Here is a 21,533-nt window from a genome sequence, read left to right on the forward strand (position 1 = left end):
CTGGTTTTCCATCTGATTTTGCTTAACTGTGTTTCCTGCATGTTCTTTCAGTTTAAAATTGTCTTTATTCTTTTACTAATTATTTATTGAACACCTACTATGTGTGGCCAAATTAAGATAGTATTTCATATATTGTTGTAAGTGTATCAGTTAAGTAGGAAAGAATTATTCTTGGAAGGAGATCTCCTAATTCTTAGAATTCCAATGCTAAATCGATATTTAACCAGGGTCAAATTACATGACTTGCTGTGGGCAGTGCTAAACCGCTGAGCCACCGGGCTGCCCAGAAGTACAGTCTTTATATCTTTTTTGTCCTTTACTGTTTTCTCATATGATAATATTAAGTAATATAACACATAAATTTCTCTACATAATGCATGACATGACTTCCAATTTCTAATATCTATTATTTCCTAGAAAACTGTAGTCTTGTTTTATTTCATTTTTTAAATATTGATGGCAATCAGTGCCAAGAACATGGTAGAAATTCAATAATTATTAAGTGGAATTAAATCAATATGTGTTTTATAATTTCATGGGATTTATATGAAGTTTCTGATGTAACATTATATATCTAAGCAAATGTACATAAAAGGAATAAAGCTTAGAGGGAGAAAATAGTTTTGTTTACAAAGCAAAACAGCTGATTTATCAATGGTTCACCCTCAAACTAGAAGAACAGGTTGAAAATAGTAAATACATCCAAAGCTGGATGCTTTTTTTTTTTTTTTCTTTCTAGAGAAGGGGAGAGAGGAGGAGGAGGGACAGAGGGAGAGGGAGAGAGAATCTAAGCAGACCCTATACCCAGAGACTGGGTAAAGAAGATGTGGTTTATGTATACAATGGAATATTACTCAGCCATTAGAAATGACAAATACCCACCATTTGCTTCAACGTGGATGGAACTGGAGGGTATTATGCTGAGTGAAGTAAGCCAGTCGGAGAAGGACAAACATTATATGTTCTCATTCATTTAGGGAATATAAATAATAGTGAAAGGGAATATAAGGGAAGGGAGAAGAAATGTGTGGGAAATATCAGAAAGGGAGACAGAACGTAAAGACTGCTAACTCTGGGAAAGGAACTAGGGGTGGTAGAAGGGGAAGAGGGCGGGGGGTGGGAGGGAATGGGTGACGGGCACTGGGGGTTATTCTGTATGTTAGTAAATTGAACACCAATAAAAAATAAATTAAAAAAAATAAATAAAACCTATCAGTATCAATAAAAAAAAAAATTCCTGTATTGAAGTCCTAACCCCTAATACCTGAGGAGGTGATCTTACTTGGAAAAAGGGTTATTGTAGATGTAACTAAAGATGAGGTCACACTGGAATAGGGGGGATCCTAATTCTCTATGACTGGTTTCCTTATCAAATGGAGAGAATGGACACATGGACACACATATGTACAGAAAGCATTCCATGTGAACATGAAGACAGTCATCTATAAACCCAGGAGAGAGGCCCAGAATAGTTGGCTCCAGAAGGAACCAACCCTGTCAATATGTTTGATTTCAGAGTTCTAACCTCCAGAACTGGGAAGACAAGAAATTTCTCTTGTTTGAGCTATACAGTTTGTGACACTCTGGTATGATAGTCCTAGCACACTAATATACTTTCCCTGGAGCACTGACCTTTGTGGACATTACATATCCTTTTAAAAATATAAACAGAACAATGGAGCTCTCTCCAGAGAAATGCAGATAGCCACAATTTTACATATGATTTCAAGAGTTCACAGATGTTCTGTAGTCCATCCACAGACCCAATCACACCCTAGACCAGAACTTCTCCCAACCTCTTTTTTGGTGATGCCCCTGAACATATTGTCTTACACCAAACATTTACCGTGAAAAAACCTACTCTTTAGTGTGTGGCAGCATCTTATAGCAATAGAAAGAATTATGTTCTGAAGGGTTGGTGCCTTGGAGCTGTGACCCATAAAACAGTATTCAACTTCTTAGAAATACCTTGGGCCCTACTACAGCCCCCCTGTAAAAACCTACAGCTGCTTTTCTTTATCTTTGCTTTCTTTGTTTAATTAAGACAAGCTTTCTTTTATAACTGCTACATGTAATTTATAGGGCCAAGCATGGAAACAGAGTAAGCTGTTGTTTTGGTGTGCTTTATTTAGGGAAAGAACTTGAATGCAAAGTGACTATTTATAGTTATATTTAAGGGTGTGAGGAGAACAAAGAAGCTAAGGAGTGGTTCCCCAAGATAGAGGGGCTCTTATGGAGAATATGGGAAGAAGACAAAAACTCATTTTGCTTCCTTCACACCTTGCTTAGTGAGTGTCTAACACATATTCTGAATCTCACATAGTATGTTCTACATGCACAGAATTATGAAAATAAATATGAGAACCTGCCTTCATCCCTCTATGTGTGTGTGTGTGTGTGTGTGTGTGTGTGTGTGTATTATATAGCTATGTCTTGTTGTCTAGGAGTTGGCTTTCTCCTTCTGCTCAAATAAGCCATGTATCTATTATTGTGGTTAAAACTCTGTGAAATTGTCTGTCTTCTCTTGCATTTTCTAGCCACAGATAGAAACTGCCCTTGCCACAGCTTCATGTTATCCTTGAAGAATGCCTTCCACTTGTGTTTGTATGATTTTTCTCTGTCATTTGCTTTGAGGAAGAGATACCTTGTCTTGATAGTGCCAGTGCCGCTCATATATTGACTCAGAAGAGTGAGTCTATGTTGTTCAGCTGTCATTAGTATTGTCAAACAAACATTAAGCACCTTGGCAGATAATCTCATCTGCCAACCAAATGAGAGTTCAGAAAGTACAGCTGCCCCTGACGTTTGCTGCCACAGGATAGAGAGATCATCATTTAGGATCCTTCCTCTCATGCTGCTCTCAGAGGCCTATCTGCAATTCTCAATTATTTGTATCAACTGAAATCCTGCTCACTTTTAACCACTTATGTATGTGCCACTTTCAGGAAGTCCTTGTGAGTCTCAACTGTAAGCGGTATCCATAATTTATGATCTTCCTTAGGTCATAGTATTATACTCCTAGTGCATTTGTTATGTCCACTTCCCAGACTAAGGTGCTGAGAATATGCTTGGTCCTTTTCATTCTGCATCTGTCTCAGTACTTCACACACGATACTCACAACAGGATGCTTTGGAATTAAGCCCTTTAATACCTGGCTCTGCCACATAGTCTTCCTGGGTTAATCAGAATTTGAGTTGGCTTTTGAATTTGAGGTAGTAGTTTTGCATATAGAATGAAGAATATAGGCAAAGGGACATAACAGAAGATGCCAGTCAGTATCATTTACTGAGATCTTACGATATGCAGTGAAAATGTAGTGGGAAATTAAAAGATAGGAAAATAGAGAATGAGGGAAGGAGTTGAGATGGAAATTTGGGAAATAAAATTAAGTTAAAGATCATAAAATATTTAGATTTATATAGCAATTTTCTTTCAAGGAACTTAAAGGAATTGCAGTAATATGGGCACATGTCAATCCATTGCTATACATTTTATATCACCAGAGATAAGATAATGCCTGGAAGCAAGGAAGAATTCAGTTAATATTTGTGGGATGAGTATATGAAGTTCTTGGTATTTTGGAAGAAAGAGGATTTATTAAATAACACTGGATTGCAAAAGGATGGTAGAGAAAACCAAGACTGATTTCTAGGCTTTAGCCTTAATTTTAGGAAGATATATGGTGGTGGCAGAGGGAAGGATGGAAAACAGTGGTAAGAGAGTTGATCAGATCTTGAATCTTCCTGGTAAAAAGATGAATGGGATGTTGGTACAAATGCAAATTATTAGACACTGGCTCTACTCTGTTCAGCTCCCAAAGTATCAGGCCTCCAACAAAAGCCTGAGGTCTAAATATGCTGTGTCTCAGCAAACTTATCTAACATATCTGATAGTGAAAGTTTTTCTATTGTGGTGAGAATACTTAACATGAGATTTAACTTCTTAACAAATGGATAAGTGTACAATACAGTATTGTTAACTATAGCCACAATGTTATATAGTAGATCTGTAAAAACTTAATCATCTTGCATAACTTTTTTGAAAGACATGCTCCCAGGCTGCCTTAAAGCAAGACATCACTCCTTCTGTTAGATTTATCACTTGAAAAAGAAACACTTTGAATTATGCACAGTGAGTAACCCTGAAATAATATTGATGTGTTCTTTTTCTTTGGGCATAATGCAGAATGGGTGTGAAAGTGGGTACAAGAAGTGGTACAAATTAACAGAAATAATATAGTGAAAGTGAAGAAAGAAAAAGACCAGCTTAAAATACTTTGTCCAGTAAATAATTATCAAAAACCTAGTGTGCACCAGTAAATAACACTCTAAAGGGAAACACACTGGTATTTTTGGGGAATAATGAAGGTGATTTGGCTGAGATCTGTGGGAAATGAGAGAATAGAATGGTAGGAGATAAGAGCTGACAGGTGGCTAGAGACAGATCTGGAGGTGATAAGCAGTTTAGACTTTATTCTAAGTGTGATGCCTATACCCTGGAAGCTTTTTTTTTTTTTTCTTTCTAGAGAAGGGGAGAGAGGAGGAGGAGGGACAGAGGGAGAGGGAGAGAGAATCTAAGCAGACCCTAACCCAGAGACTGTGGTGGGGCTCAATCTCAGAACTCAGATCATGACCTGAGCTGAAAACAAGAGTCTGAAACTTAACATCAAGAGTCTCATGCTTGGGATCCCTGGGTGGCGCAGCGGTTTAGCGCCTGCCTTTGGCCCAGGGCGCGATCCTGGAGACCCAGGATCAAATCCCACGTCGGGCTCCCGGTGCATGGAGCCTGCTTCTCCTTCTGCCTATGTCTCTGCCTCTCTCTCTCTCTATCTCTGTGTGACTATCATAAATAAATAAAAATTAAAAAAAAAAAAAAAAGAGTCTCATGCTTAACTGACTAAGCCACCCAGGCATCCCACCCTGGAAGCTTTTGAGTGAAGTGACATGACCTGATTTAGTTTTTAAAGCACTGTCTGGTTGTCTGGTGGAGAATGAAGTATAGTAGGGCAGAAATGGAAGCAAGTTGACTGATGGGCATGCTATTGTGCTAGTTGAGGTAGGCATGAATGATAACACACAAGGATAGTAGAAGGAGAGCCAGCAAAAGTGACTGGATTTAGGAAATGTTTTGAGATATACAAGTTGACAAGACTTGCAGATAAATTTATTGTAGGGGAGAAGGAAAGAAATTCAAAGATGACCTCTAGGTTTTTGTACTTAACTTCTGAGTCAGGTGAAGAAGACTGGAAGAAGCTCTGGAGGGGGTGCAAGGCTGCCGCTCTGGGTAGATGCCTAATAGACACTCACTGGAGAAGATGAGTAGGCTAGGCTGTTGGATACATGATCCTGGGATTCAGGAGGAGGTCAGGGCTGGATATATGCTTTGGGCAGTCATTAGCAGAAAGATGGTATTAATATGCAGAAACTAGATACAGCCATATGGAAAAGTATTGATAGAGGAGAAAATGGAGCCTGGCCTGCGTCCTGGGCACTCTAGCATGTAGGAATCAGGAAGAGGAAAAGGATCCAGCAAAAGAAGCAGAGAAGGGTGGGCAACTGAAGAGGCAGGAAAATTAGCATAGTAGAGTGTCAAAAACAAATACATGTCAGTACGGAAGTGATAACTGTGTCAAACACTGCTGGAGGGTTGAGAGAGATGAAGTTTGAGAACTGGCCACTAGGCAGAGCAAGATGGAGGTGCTGATAAATTGACTGAAGCAGGCTGAGAAGATAGTAAGCAGCAAGGAAGTTGAATTAACTATGTCCACTAAGTTTAGCCACAAAGGGAAAAAGAGCAATGAGACCATGGTTACAAACAGGAACAATTCATCCACTGCAATGGGAGGAAAGGTAGAATTTAAGGGTATAGATGCAGGTAAAGACCAATTTGATATTGAAAACAAGAAACCATTATCTTTAGACGGCAAGAAAAAAAAGAGTAAACAATTGTACTTTCTTCAAAATCATCCATTGCCATGTTTGATATTTAATGGAATGTTGGAACGTGGAAGAATGGAAACTGCAGTAGGGTTGTGATTACGCTCTTGGTGTAAATTTATTTTCATGCTTCATGTTTATATACCAGTTGTTTAAACCAGTAATTTTAATCCTTAGGAGAGCTTTCTAGACAATTCTGTGAAAAATAAGTAACATGAAAACATTTAAAATGTTTTAAATTGCTGCTTTGGCATCAAGCTAAAACATAATTTTGCTTTGATTACTATGTCTTTTTCTGCATGTATCTCTAAAAGTATTTTAAAAACATAGTGGAAAATTTAGTGGTAACAGGTGATTCTACAAATAGTTATTCTTCTGGAGTGTTATGCAATAAGCATAAATATATAAACAAAAACAGCTTGCTCTAGTTTCTTAAAATTATAATATTCAGAAGTTTAATGCTATTTGTCTCTGCTTTGCTGAGTAACAGTGGACAAGCAATTTAGCTATACCATAACCATTCAAATATGTAAAATTGTTGACAAAATGACTAGGGTTTTAAGATCTCAGGATCCTCATAATGAAGCAGGATTAATACATATTTTTCCAATTTTTATATTGTAAAAAAATACATATAAGATTTACCATTTTTTAAGAGAAGGAGAGAGGTGGGGGAGGGACAGAAGGAGATGGAGAGAGAAGAGAGAATCTCAAGCAGGCTCTAGGCTCGATCTCACAACCCTGTGATCATGACCTGAGCCAAAATCAAGAGTAAGATGCTTAACTGACTGTGTCACCCAGGTGCCCCTATCATGGTACTATTTTAACTATTTTTAAATGAACAGTTCAGTATTATTAAGTACATTCATACTGTCGTGCAACCGTCACCACTATCCATATCCAGAACTCTTTCATAAAAATAAGAAAGTCTTTATGAATTTTCATGCCATCATTGAGCAGGTGCCATGCCAATCTTCTCTGTAATGTTCTAATCTTAGTATATGTGTGCCAAAGTGACCACTTATTCACAGTTTAAAGAAAATACTTATTTACATAAATAAGAAAAAAATTATAGAAACTGTGTCTCTGAAAGATAAGCCAGAACCATTTGATTATTATTATCAAAATAAAGGCTTAGATCAATTCCATAATATCAAGATATTGAGTCATGGAGGGTGACTATGATGTTTTTCCATAAAATACCCTTTGATTATACACTCAGACAGAATATGGGATAGATTATTTGAACCAAAATGATCATGCTCTATTTTCCTAATTTTCTGGTTGAAAATGAAACAACTAAACAATGATTCAAATTCAAATTGATGGAGTTCTTACTCTATGCCAGGCATTATGCTACATAATGTACATGCTTATCTAGCTTAATCCAACAAGAATGCAATGAGGTAATTCTCTTATTTTCATTTTAAAGATAATAAAACTTAAGACTATATTTGGAAAGCTATAATTAACCATTCATGGTTTCATAACTAGTAAACTGTGGGTGACAGAGGTACCCTTTGGCCAGGCTGATCTCGTTTGCTCTTGACCTCTGTGCTCTAGTGTGTCTATTTTAAAGTAATGGAAGACCACACCTCTCCCAAGTTTAAAAAATTAAGGCCTTAGACTGCCTCTCCAAACTCATGCTGTTCTCATTAACACATCGTTTTTGCTTGTGCACTTACGTGCTGAATAATGATACTTAATCTCATCAAGGTTTTGAGTTGGACTCACAGTTATTTCTACATGTTTTACTAGCAAATATTTTCTCTATGGCTGCTGGGAGAATGGGGGATGGGAAGATGGGGGAAGATTTCATCAATGTTCTTTGCTTCAATTTCTTCATATTCATTCCCATAATTTGCTGACTTCTAAGAGGACGCCTTTGAAATTAGAACATTTCTTAAAATAAAACTGCTGTGCCAGAAGACTCCATTTAGAACTTAATTTCAGCTCTTATCTACGATATTCCTGCATCTACATTCTGATTTTCACACCTGTTATGCACTGATATCTTCATTTGTTTTCAGAATTTGCCCTAATGGAGCTTTATTATCATACATTCTCTATTTGAGGAAGTCCTTACATATTTGTATGAAGTTGGTGAGGTTTCTGCCTGTTTTATTTAGACTTCATGTTGTGGGCTTTCCTCACACTGCACTTCCACTGCTGTTCTTTATTAGGAACTCTCAGCTGTAGTTAGGTGGAAAGAGCAAGGTTCTGGAAGACAGTTGAACCTGGTTTGACTTTGGCTCCTCCACTTATTACACATAATGCAAGATTATGGTCAACTTTTTAATTCCTAAGATTAAATATAATTGGAATTTTAATTTTAGATTTAGACAAGATGAAATAGAGATTTGTGCAGCTGAGTGGAAACTATTTCCTGATTGTTGAGGAGCATGGCATAGGGGATTGGGAAGTGGCTTTAATGTTACCCCAGCCAACATGCACAAGTAACAAAGAAGCAGGTCTAAGTGAGTTTCATGTTCCTCTTATGCTCCCTTCTTTTCCATGCTTCTTCCCTTTTCTTCTTGGAGCTTCTTCACTCAGCACATTTAAACAACCGTAAACACTACCCCATGGATGAGATTAGATCCATAAGGGCAGATAAGAGGGAAGAAGAGAGAATGACTTTCCCAGTCCCATTCCTTTTACTTTCCTCCTTCCACACTGGATTCCGACATTACTGGCTAGTGTATCTCAATAGAGGTCCACCCACCACCTTATTATATGAGTTACTAGCCTGGCTTTTCATTTATAGGTTTGTAAATGCTGAGAGAACTATTTTTTTATTTACTTAAGAAATGTGGTATATACATATAGAATACTATTTGGCCTTAAAAAGGTAGGAAATCCTACAATATGCTGCAACACAGATAAACCTTGATGACATTATGCTAGGTGCAATAAGCCAATCATAGAAAGGCAAACACTGCATGGTTTCACTTATGTGAGGTAACCAAAAGTCAAATTCATAGAATCAAAGAGAGGAATGATGGTTGCCAGGGGCTGGAAGGAGGAAAAAATGGGGAGTTATTAATCAGTGGTCATAGGGTTTTAGTTACGTTGCATACGTTCTAGAGCTTTGTACAACATTGCACCTACAGTCAACAATACTGTAATATATACTTAAAATTTTGCTAAAAGGATAGATCTCGTGTTAACTGTTCTTTACACAATAAAATTAAAAAGAAATTTATTTTCTACTGAGGAAAGCTATCTTACACTTGAATTATGCTCAAACTTCCAAATCGTGTCTGGTTTCTCTTATCTGGCAATTTTTCATAGAACTTAATTTTGTGGAGTCAAAGACCTGAATTTCTGTGGCTTGATGTGCTTTCTTAGATTATGTTACCCAGAAAAAAAAGTTCTGACTATGTACTGCAAACAATATATGCCTTAAACTCAGAATTATTGCTTAAATAGTAAACTTATGAATATTTCCCATGTTATCACTTAGGAGATGAAATATTACTTTGAAGTTTGATTCTCCCTTTTAAAAAAATAACTTTCAATTACTTTCTAAAGTTTGTACCAGATGTAATTCTTCATAAAGAGTATAGTATTTATTCAACATGAGCAATTCTCAATGTTTTCAGCGTCCAATTTTGTTGCCTCAATTTTAATTGTGAATTGTGTTTTCTGAGCCAGGATTGTTTCAAATGAATACAAAAGTTTCTATTGTTTGGTGTACTACAACATGAGCACGCCTGAGTTGCAGCCATTGAAATGCCTCACATGGGTCAGTTTTTGTTATTATCCCCACCAAGACCCTCCTTTTTTTCTTTTACATGAGTGAAGCAAGAAGCAGCAGCTATTATTTGACCAATTTATTTAAAAACAAAAGTGAGTAGTCACTCACTCACTATGTATCTCTTAAAAAGATGACCAGACATGTTTTTAAACTCTGAATGCTACAACTAAATTTAGCCAAAATGCATTGCTTTCCGAATGCTTCTAAAATGGAACACTGTGCTTTTGATTGCTGCTTTTGGAGTCTCATTAAGACTCTAAAAGGTCAAAGGAACAAGGACTGGAGGAAAATACATTCATTTACAATACCAGCACAATCAAAATGTAGAAATCAGCCACATATGACATGTGTTTGTTCCAAGATATTTGTACAATGCCAAGTCCCCTTTTTATGGGTAGCTGATGTGTTCAAATGGAGTCATGTACTCCACCAATGTCTACTGTGTTGTTACTAGTGGAAAAATACTTTAGACTGCCAATTGTTTGCTCCATAAACTATTTTTTGAACAGAGAGTGATGTCAGAGTCAGATATTTTTGCTTTAAAATGAAAGCTCTATCTCCATAGATTTAAACTTTCTTGAGATAGGCATCCTTCCCAAGGCCTCTGCTCTAACACACACTTTAAAAATTTCATAAGGTGAAATTGGCAACTGGAAATTTGCCACTGAGGGATGACATCAGGTTTTGACAAAGAATACATTGGAAGTACAAGCTACCTTAAAACTCAGTTTTCCAAAGAAGAGTCTGACTAGCTTGAAATTCAGTTTTCTCAGGCACATTCCGTAATTTATTTCTGCTAGTAATAAGATTACTGTCTTGTGTGTGATGATATCCTATAGAGCAATCAATGGCAACTTTCCTTTAAATTTAGCCTTTAATATTTCCCTTCCCTAACATATTAAGACCTCATTACTTTAAACATAACTTTAAACACCTTATTACTTATTTTTTTATATTCTATATTTAGCTTTTATTTTCTTTGGCTCAAAATTATAATAAAGTAACCACAGTACTTACCTTTTTGTGTCCATAACTAATTGATATAGTATTTAACATTCTTAATGTATTAAGACCTAACTGTATTCCAGATATTAGTTGAGGTGCTAAGAACTCAGTAGTTAATTATGCAGATAAAAATCTCTGCTTGGGGCACATGGGTGGCTCATCAGTTAAGCATCTGCCTTTGACTCAGGTTGTGATCCCAGAGTTCTGGGATCAAGTTCCCTGGTGGGCTCTCTGCTCAACAGGGAGTCTGTTTCTCCTTCTCCCTAAACTGCCCCTCCCCAGCTCATTGTTCTTTCTCTCTCTCTCTCTCTCTCTCAAGTAAATAAATAAAATCTTAAAAAAAAATCCACAAAACTCTGCCTGCATAATAGGCCTTTAATTCTGGTATATACATCTATGCCTGATTGTCTTTTTCACCCTTAATCTCCAGAAAAAATTCCAAAAATTTTCCCCCCATCTTATCATTTTATTTATTTATTTTTAGTATTTTATTTATTTATTCATGAGAGACACACAGAGAGAGGCAGAGACATAGGCCGAGGGAGAAGCAGGCTCCATGCAGGGAGGCTGTTGCGGGACTCTATCCCAGGACCCCGGGATCACAACCTGAGCCGAAGGCAGGTACTCAACCACTGAACCACCTAGTCTTCCCTATTTATTTTTTAATCTAATCATTTTTGTGTTTTAATTTTTAAAAAATCTTGTCATTTTAAAGGTTGGGTAGTTTTTGAAGTAATTACTATGAATTGTTTTCAAGCAGAGACGATAGTGTTCACGGTATTCCTTAGAGGTGAGAACTAGATCAATGCTGTTTAACGTTTTATCACTGAATATGATCTGTGTTTCATAATGTGTGTCTAATGGACCACCTATATCAGAATCTCCCAAGGTGGTGGTTACTATCCCTGAGACCCCTTCCTAGTTCCTGATTCAGAATATCAGGATGATGGTCCGGAATGTGTGTTTTTAACCAACAATCTAGGTGAACCTTACACATGCAGAAGTCTAAGAATTAATTATGAATTTAGACAAATTTATGATATTATTTGCCTTTAATTCTTTCTTTATAACTAGCTTAATAGGCACTGGTCAAAATATATAGAAAGAAGAGGTCATCTCGCAGGATTTATTGAATATTGGATTGTTTTACATGTGGGCCTTAAGCAGTTTGTATGCAGGAGTATGTTCAGATGAAGTATGGATTGACTTTAGCTTAATTAGAGCTTTAGCCTGTTAACCCTTGACTACAACCATTTCTCATACAGCCCTGAATTGTATAAGTAAATACTCATCTCTTTTGGATCAGTGAAGCAATATGTCATAAAGACACTGCTTGTTAAGTTCAGCCAAATCATGTTCATTGCTGTACAACTCTTTCATAGAGCAGTATGTGTGGATCTGAAATGATTCCTCACTCTTCTTAGTAACTAATTGAGTGGGACCTTGTGGGTCATTCCTAAAGAACAGAATATGGCAAATGTGATTAAGATGTCACTTTCAAGATTAGATTACAAAGAAATTGTGGCTGCCATTTTTATATTCTATAATCCTTCCTTCCTCTCTAACTGGCTTGCTCTGAAGGAAGCCAGCTGCCATGTTGTGAGCTGACCTATGGAGAAATCCACATGACAAGGAGCTAATATCTCCAGTCAATAGCCAATGAGGACTCAAGGCTGTCAGCAGCCACGTAGGTAGTGAGAAAGTGTATTTGATGGAGCCATGATATAACTACACCCTGGCTTACACTTTGTGAGATACTCAGAGCCAGAGGCACCCAGCTAAGCTGTACTTGGATTCCTGACTCATAGGAAAGGGCTAATAAATATTTATTTTTTTAAGCTGCTATACTTTGGGATAATTTGTTGTCTTGGTCCATTTGGAGTGCTATAGTATACTACCATGAGCTGAGTAGTTTATAAATAACAAAAATCTATTTTTCACAGTTCTGGAGGGGAATTAAGAATTAAGAGCCACATTGATTGTTTTACGGGTGTTGAACCAGCCTTGTGTCCCAGGGATAAATCCTACTTGGTCATGGTGAATAATTTTTTTAATGTACTCTTGGATCCTATTGGCCAGTATCTTGTTGAGAATTTTTGCATCCATGTTCATCAGGGACATTGGTCTGTAATTCTCCTTTTTGGTGGGGTCTTTGTCTGGTTTTGGAATTAAGGTGATGCTGGCCTCATAGAACGAATTTGGAAGTACTCCATCTCTTTCTATCTTTCCAAACAGCTTTAGGAGAATAGGTATGATTTCTTCTTTAAATGTTTGATAAAATTCCCCTGGGAAGCCATCTGGCCCTGGACTCTTGTGTCTTGGGAGGTTTTTGATGACTGCTTCAATTTCCTCCCTGGTTATTGGCCTGTTCAGGTTTTCTATTTCTTCCTGTTCCAGTTTTGGTAGTTTGTGGCTTCAGCAAGAGAAAAACCAAGAACCATATGATCCTCTCATTGGATGCAGAGAAAGCATTTGACAAAATACAGCATCCATTCCTGATCAAAACTCTTCAGAGTGTAGGGATAGAGGGAACATTCCTCGACATCTTAAAAGCCATCTATGAAAAGCCCACAGCAAATATCATTCTCAATGGGGAAGCACTGGGAGCCTTTCCCCTAAGATCAGGAACAAGACAGGGATGTCCACTCTCACCACTGCTATTCAACATAGTATTGGAAGTCCTAGCCTCAGCAATCAGACAACAAAAAGACATTAAAGGCATTCAAATTGGCAAAGAAGAAGTCAAACTCTCCCTCTTCGCCGATGACATGATACTCTACATAGAAAACCCAAAAGTCTCCACCCCAAGATTGCTAGAACTCATACAGCAATTCGGTAGCGTGGCAGGATACAAAATCAATGCCCAGAAGTCAGTGGCATTTCTATACACTAACAATGAGCCTGAAGAAAGAGAAATTAAGGAGTCAATCCCATTTACAATTGCACCCAAAAGCATAAGATACCTAGGAATAAACCTAACCAAAGATGTAAAGGATCTATACCCTCAAAACTATAGAACACTTCTGAAAGAAATTGAGGAAGACACAAAGAGATGGAAAAATATTCCATGCTCATGGATTGGCAGAATTAATATTGTGAAAATGTCAATGTTACCCAGGGCAATATACACGTTTAATACAATCCCTATCAAAATACCATGGACTTTCTTCAGAGAGTTAGAACAAATTATTTTAAGATTTGTGTGGAATCAGAAAAGACCCCGAATAGCCAGGGGAATTTTAAAAAAGAAAACCATATCTGGGGGCATCACAATGCCAGATTTCAGGTTGTACTACAAAGCTGTGGTCATCAAGACAGTGTGGTACTGGCACAAAAACAGACACATAGATCAGTGGAACAGAATAGAGAATCCAGAAGTGGACCCTGAACTTTATGGGCAAGTAATATTCGATAAAGGAGGAAAGACTATCCATTGGAAGAAAGACAGTCTCTTCAACAAATGGTGCTGGGAAAATTGGACATCCACATGCAGAAGAATGAAACTAGACCACTCTCTTTCACCATACACAAAGATAAACTCAAATGGATGAAAGATCTAAATGTGAGACAAGATTCCATCAAAATCCTAGAGAAGAACACAGGCAACACCCTTTTTGAACTCGGCCATAGTAACTTCTTGCAAGATACATCCACGAAGGCAAAAGAAACAAAAGCAAAAATGAACTATTGGGACTTCATCAAGATAAGAAGCTTTTGCACAGCAAAGGATACAGTCAACAAAACTCAAAGACAACCTACAGAATGGGAGAAGATATTTGCAAATGACATATCAGATAAAGGGCTAGTTTCCAAGATCTATAAAGAACTTATTAAACTCAACACCAAAGAAACAAACAATCCAATCATGAAATGGGCAAAAGACATGAACAGAAAGCTCACAGAGGAAGACATAGACATGGCCAACATGCACATGAGAAAATGCTCTGCATCACTTGCCATCAGGGAAATACAAATCAAAACCACAATGAGATACCACCTCACACCAGTGAGAATGGGGAAAATTAACAAGGCAGGAAACAACAAATGTTGGAGAGGATGTGGAGAAAAGGGAACCCTCATACACTGTTGGTGGGAATGTGAACTGGTGCAGCCACTCTGGAAAACTGTGTGGAGGTTCCTCAAAGAGTTAAAAATATACCTGCCCTATGACCCAGCAATTGCACTGCTGGGGATTTACCCCAAAGATACAGATGCAGTGAAACGCCGGGACACCTGCACCCCGATGTTTATAGCAGCAATGGCCACGATAGCCAAACTGTGGAAGGAGCCTCGGTGTCCAACGAAAGATGAATGGATAAAGAAGATGTGGTTTATGTATACAATGGAATATTACTCAGCTATTAGAAATGACAAATACCCACCATTTGCTTCAACGTGGATGGAACTGGAGGGTATTATGCTGAGTGAAGTAAGCCAGTCGGAGAAGGACAAACATTATATGTTCTCATTCGTTTGGGGAATATAAATAATAGTGAAAGGGAATATAAGGGAAGGGGGAAGAAATGTGTGGGAAATATCAGAAAGGGAGACAGAACGTAAAGACTCCTAACTCTGGGAAACGAACTAGGGGTGTTGGAAGGGGAGGAGGGCGGGGGGGTGGGAGTGAATGGGTGACGGGCACTGGGGGTTATTCTGTATGTTAGTAAATTGAACACCAATAAAAAAATAAATAAAAAACAAAAACAAAAACAAAAACAAAACAAAAAAAAAGAATTAAGAGCCAACCTTTTCTTCAGATTAATTTGCAGTTTTCATTTGCTTTAACCCTATGCAAACTTGACTAAAGTTAGGTTTTATTCTCTTTTCATTATCCTTTTGATTAGCTTTTTTGTTGGAGATGCCAGAGAACTCTCTTTGCATATTACATTTTACAACTGTTCTTTTTCTAAGATGGATAGGTATACATGTGTGCAAACACACATACAGCTGAAAGATGACCCAATTTATATTTGACTTTGTTGTGTATGAGAACAACATTTGTAAATAATATGCAGACATCTTGTAAGTTTGAATGTTGTTTGGGATCCCAGGGAGCAGAACTTTGGGATTTTTATTTTGAAATATTCTATTCCTATCTTACCAGAATTAACCTCCCTCCCACCTTCTTCCCAAAGGTAAATTGGATAGATAAATTGCATCTATCCCACTAGGGTGCCTAGGGTTGAACACATTCCAGGAGAACTCTTTGAATACTTGATTTGTTCATAAATTTTATTTTGGGCAAAAAAAGGTATAAATTCATCTAGTAATTCTGAGTCTTTTCTATCTTGAAAGAAGAAATTATATGGTAACATTTCAATAAGGAACATGAAAATATATCTCTCTTTTGATAAGTATAACTCTTTTTCAGATTTCAGAAATTAGGTTTAATATCTATTTGAGATATAAATGGTATGAAACATTTGTTCTGCAGGGTGTGACTCAAATTTCAAATAAGGCATCTGAAAGGCCCACAGGTCAACTTCCTCAGTGATAAATTCATGTAAACTATGGATTTTAAAAATGAAAACATTCTTGGGGAAGAAAATGCTGTTTAGAGGTTGCTGATTCTTTATAGAAGATATTGATTATGTTAAATGCATTTTTAAAAAAGATTTTACTTATTTATTTATGAGAGACACACAGAGAGAGGGATAGGGAGAAGCATGTTCCCTGTAGGGAGCCTGATGTGGAACTTGATCCCAGGACCCCAGGATCACGACCTGAGCAGAAGGCTGAGGCTCAACCTCTGAGCCACCCAGGTGCCCCTATGTTAAATGAATTTTAAGCAGTATTTTCCTAGCATTTTACTAGCTAGAATCTCTCACCCTATTGACCACCCCTTTATCATCTCCTACATTTAACCCACTACAAATTAATACTGGTCCAAGGTTGTATCTACCTACAGAACAAGCATTGCATGCAGAAAATGTCTATATTTTTTCTTCTCTTGGATTTGAGAAACTTTATATTATGATGAGAATTGGAATAAATCCCAGATGTCCTTAATTACAATATATTCCCACTTCAGAGTGGAAGTGTCATAATTTATAAACTTCTAGGAAATAAAAAGAGGACAAATACCCTTTGGTTGTGTGTTAATAAACAGACATATATTATTTCTGCATTTTTTCATATTACAAAAGCAAAGGGTTTTTTTTTTATTACTTTTGCACAGTTAATTTATTATTTTCAAGTTGTACCTAAGCTTCTGGCACACAAAATTAATAGGCTCTTGGAAACCCTCTCTAAACTGTTCAAAGTCAACAGTGGTCCTTCCCATCTGTCATCTAAATTTGTAGCATGTCTCCTAGGTGCATTAAAACAAAGATACACACTAAAGTTCTTTCCATTCCATTGGCTCAAGTAAAAATATAAGAATAGTCATAAATGAATGCTTTACATGAAAACTCTAAACCTGGAAGCCCTGATTTAAGATAAACTTGGTTGTCACTCAGCTTTGCCAACCAACTCTTTCAGACTGCAAATGACACATTTATTTATAGAGCTATTTAGATAATACTGGAAGAACGTTTAATGACTTATTTTCTAAGCTAGCAACCAATGTCAACTCCATGAGTCTGATGACTGCTTATAAAATGATCTGTCTGTATCTGTTTTCTGTTGAAATAATTAAAATTAAAAGTGATAAGAGCATATTAATATTTAACATTACACCTATTTTAGCCATATTCTGAGAGAATTTGTTTTTTGAGAGAAGAGTATTTTTTGACCCTGGATTATGGCATTAAATTTGCTGAGAATGAATTAATTCATGGCTCCCATTGATCCTTCTATGATGAGAAAATAGTGGAAAAGTTGGGTAATTTCAGAATTTTATGTTGCCTTATGTTAGAACTGAACTCAGTTTAGTCTGGGAAAATTATGGTTAAAGTGAAACCAAGTTTGGAATTAAAAAAACAGTACTACATATAAGGAGTCCAAAGAATGAGACAAGGCCATGAATGGGAAAAAAGGAAACAATGTAGTCAGAAAGCTGGAGAAAAAGAGAAAGTTTTAATGTGGCTTTAGCAATTGGTCTGGTATAGTGGTTTACAAGTGAGGTCAACCATTTTCAGATAGTGCCAGTATTTTTGAAGTCATAGCAGCACATCAAAGTTAGATTGGGGTTGTGAAATCACACACATTTTACAATCAAAGGGATTGTAAAAGCAAGATACAAACCTTAACTGTCCCTACTCCTTCCCATAATTGCTGAAGCTCCTTCAGTATTTATTTTTTCTTGGTATAGGGTAGCTGAAAGTTGAATGACCATATACCCAGGTTTGTCTGACTGTCCTAGCCTGATTTTTGTATAATTATGAATAACAACTCCTTCCACTCTCCTGAATATCCCAGTTTGGTTGATAAAGTCTATGGTTACTCTAGTTAATACTCAGCATTAAAAAATATGAGCATTTTAGTCTTCTCTGGATTATTAGATTATTACCTTTTTATTAACCTAGAAAACCGGTTGAAATCCATATAGGTAAGGAAGATTTGTTTGATTATTCCTTCTGTGGAGGATGACAAAGTATATGGAAGGGATGAGATGTATTTCTGGAAAGAAAAAAAAAAAACTAAAAACCTTTGTCAGAGAAATTTGGTTCTTATGCATTCAGAATATCAAAGATCCACAGACTATGAGGATAAAGTTAGGAAAATTGATATAAAGATAAATTACTTATCTCCTCATTAAAGTTTCTTTACTCCCCTCTGAGGGTTTGTCATATTTTTTCATTTGGAAGCTATTCCTATTTCTTTAAATTTTGCTTGACTCTCTGTGTTGGTTTCCAAACATTAGGTAAAACAGCCATCTCTCCCAGTCTTGCAGTGGCCTAGCATGGGAGATAAACCTTACCTTTCAACCCTGGCCTACCTCTTGGTTGTCCCTCAAACCTCTGTGATTATCCCAGTAGCCAGTTTTATCTTGAATGGCTCCCAGTGGTTGTGGGTGTGGTAACACCCATCAGTGACCCAAAGGGGGGCTCAGTCAGCCCCTGGATTCAGGCTGACTGGAAGCCAGACCCTCAGGCAGTAGATTTTAAAGTATGCTTGTCAGGGAGACAAGCCTAAGCCCCTGGCCACCAGTGCTTGGTGATCTACAGGTATCGTCTGGACTGCTACGTGAAAATCGTGGCACCAGATATAAAAACTGGAGCACTGGATGCATATAAAAGCTCCCCTCTGGAGATACTGGTGCTCTGGAGCCAGAAGAAGGGAACTGGAATGAGGCAGAGGGAGAGTATGTAGATGGTGCCCACCAGGAAATAGAAAAAGGAAAAAAAAGATGTCTCCTGCTGGCTAGAGAGAGGCAAAGACAGAGGTAAAGATGATGCCTGTCAGCCAGCAGGCCCCCAGCTGTGTGCTGAATTAGATGCCTGCCCCTCAGGCCTACACTTTAAGCTTCACAAGTCTCATTCACAGAAAAGTCTGGGCCCTTCTCAGCTGCCTGCACCAAGCCCTGGAGAAGCAAGCCCAGCTCCTGAGGTATATTCTCAGATCCTTAATAGCCTTCTGGGTCTGATGGACATGAGCCCCAGACATGTACAGAAGGATACAGGTCTTAAAAGTTTGGGGATGCCTGATATGGGTTCACACCCTTCAGTCTCAGGGAGAATTCTGGGATTTGATTTCCCCTCTGTATTGTGGGTCATGGCATGTGAGTGTGGCTTATGACCAGACTGTGTCCCAGCCCCTGCTATCTGCTTCTATGTGACCCTTCTCTTGTTTGTCAGAGGCCTAGCAGTTGTTCAGATTTTAGATTTTAGATTTTGTTTCTTGTTTTTCCTAGAGGAAGTTTTTCATATATTTCTACAGATTGAATGTGGGAGGGGATGAGCCCAGGATCCTCCTATGTCACCATCTTGAACCAGACAGAACTCATTGATATAAGGAAGTACTGATATGCATGATAATTTCAATAGGTATAATGGAAACTCAGGGTCAGATAAAATTTAGCACAGCCCATAAATGAATCTTAATTGAGATGAATATTAAATGATTAAGTTAATATGACAATGTGGCCCTTTATTATGCATATTTTTTATTCAAGGGCTATTAATGCCAAAACACGGTTATCACTTAGGAGGATTGAAAAGGAGAATTCTATATGTTTAAAAGTAGATAGGAAAATAAAACATTCATGGGGATTTGAATTTGAAAGTTGAAATTAATTTATCACTTCTTATTTTGTGAAGTCCATGTTCCAGGCGATGCTGAGACCTTTTTCAGAGAGTCAGCAATGTTCAGCTGGCATGGGACCTCCGTGTGGGCACTCTGACAGCAGAAACATAAGGGAATCCCTTGATCACTTGAATGTTCAGTAATGAAGTTAAAGTGGTACTGTGATCATTTCTGTAATTAGAAGATGAAAGCTGATTAATAAGTGGTACTAATTTGGGCGGAATTAAAAGTTTGTGCATGGTTAAGTGTTAAATAGAATATTTGAGTTCTATGATTTATATTTTTATGAAAAATATGTGAGATTATTTTTTAAAGGCTCAAGACAGGGGATCCCTGGGTGGCTCAGCAGTTAAGCGCCTGCCTTCAGCCCAGGGCATGATCCTGGAGTCCCAGGATCGAGTCCCGCATCAGACTCCCTGCATGGAGCCTGCTTCTCCCTCTGCCTGTATCTCTGCCTCTCTCTCTCTCCCTCTGTGTCTCTCATGAATAAATAAATAAAATCTTTTTTTGAAAAAAAGACTCAAGACTTTTGTCCCTGACCTTCTCTACTCTAACCTCCTCAATATTGAGACAGAGTGGTTTATACATATTCTTGTACTTACTTCCCATTTTCTAGTTAACCCACTGCAGTCTGGCCCCATGCCAGATACTCTGTAGATACTCTGAAACTGCTCTCACAAGTCATATTTTCAGTCATATATTGGACTTCTCTTTTGCATTTGATTCTGGGATCATTTTCTCCTTGATAGTCCATACTTGCTATGTGTCCTGCTACTAGCTTCTCCTCGTTCTCTATAACTAGCTCTAGTTTCCTTCAAGGATTCCTGTTTATCTAGTATTTCCTATAACTTTCAGTCTTTATCTGCTCTTTTCTTAAACTCATTTATTCTCATGGCTTAAATTTCCACCTATATGTTGAGTACTTCCGAATATATTGCTGTAGAATTGACATCTCACTGAGGTTCAGCTCTATTTCTCCAGCCACCTTTAGGATATCTTTGTACAAATGTTCACAAGCATTTAACTGGTGCTCTGCATGCCTCACACTGAATTCATTAAATTATTTCTCAAACCTTACTCTTCTCTTCCCATATCATCTAACTCAGTTCAAAAGAGAAAACAAACTCAGACTTAGAAATACTAGAAACTTATAGTCAAAAGGACATAAGTCAAGTTATTGATCTGTACTTAATGTTACATTTTTTGAAAAGGCAAAAGCACTTTAACTATGAAATAGATAATCAAATACCATGATAAAAATGAAAATCATAAAAGCTAGCTGTTTTAATGCTTTGGGATATAAAGTTTGAAAATTAACTAAGAAAGTCATAAACATTAGGTCCTTGGAACTCTTGGACAGGTAGGAAAGCTAAGGACAAAAAAGCCAAATGATTTATCCTGATACCATAGACAGATAATAACTTGGATATTCCAAATTCATGCTCATTTTATTTCTCACTGCATTATTGGGCCAAGTGATATATGATAAACTGTTTCTAAAGAATAGTGCTTTTCAAAATTTTGGGCCTTAGGACCCCGTTATACACTTGAAAATTACTTAGAATCTCAATGAACTTTTGTTCATATAGGTTTTATTTCTTGATGTTTATTATATATGAATTTAAAACTGATATTAAAAATGTGTTCA

At 37.3% G+C, this 21,533-nt stretch overlaps 1 long non-coding RNA gene and 1 other non-coding gene across 8 annotated transcripts in view; one reads left to right on the forward strand and one right to left on the reverse strand.

Moving 5' to 3' along the window:
* Window positions 1-21,533, forward strand: part of LOC102156199 — a 422,250-nt gene that overhangs the window by 63,876 nt on the left and 336,841 nt on the right. The gene's annotated exons all lie outside the window — the stretch shown is intronic.
* LOC119867702 lies at window positions 6,853-6,958 on the reverse strand. Its single transcript, XR_005369859.1, has one exon. It is a non-coding gene; the product is annotated as a U6 spliceosomal RNA (small nuclear RNA).

The sequence above is a fragment of the Canis lupus genome, chromosome 14 (genome assembly GCF_011100685.1).
Source record: "Canis lupus familiaris isolate Mischka breed German Shepherd chromosome 14, alternate assembly UU_Cfam_GSD_1.0, whole genome shotgun sequence".
NCBI lineage: Eukaryota > Metazoa > Chordata > Mammalia > Carnivora > Canidae > Canis > Canis lupus.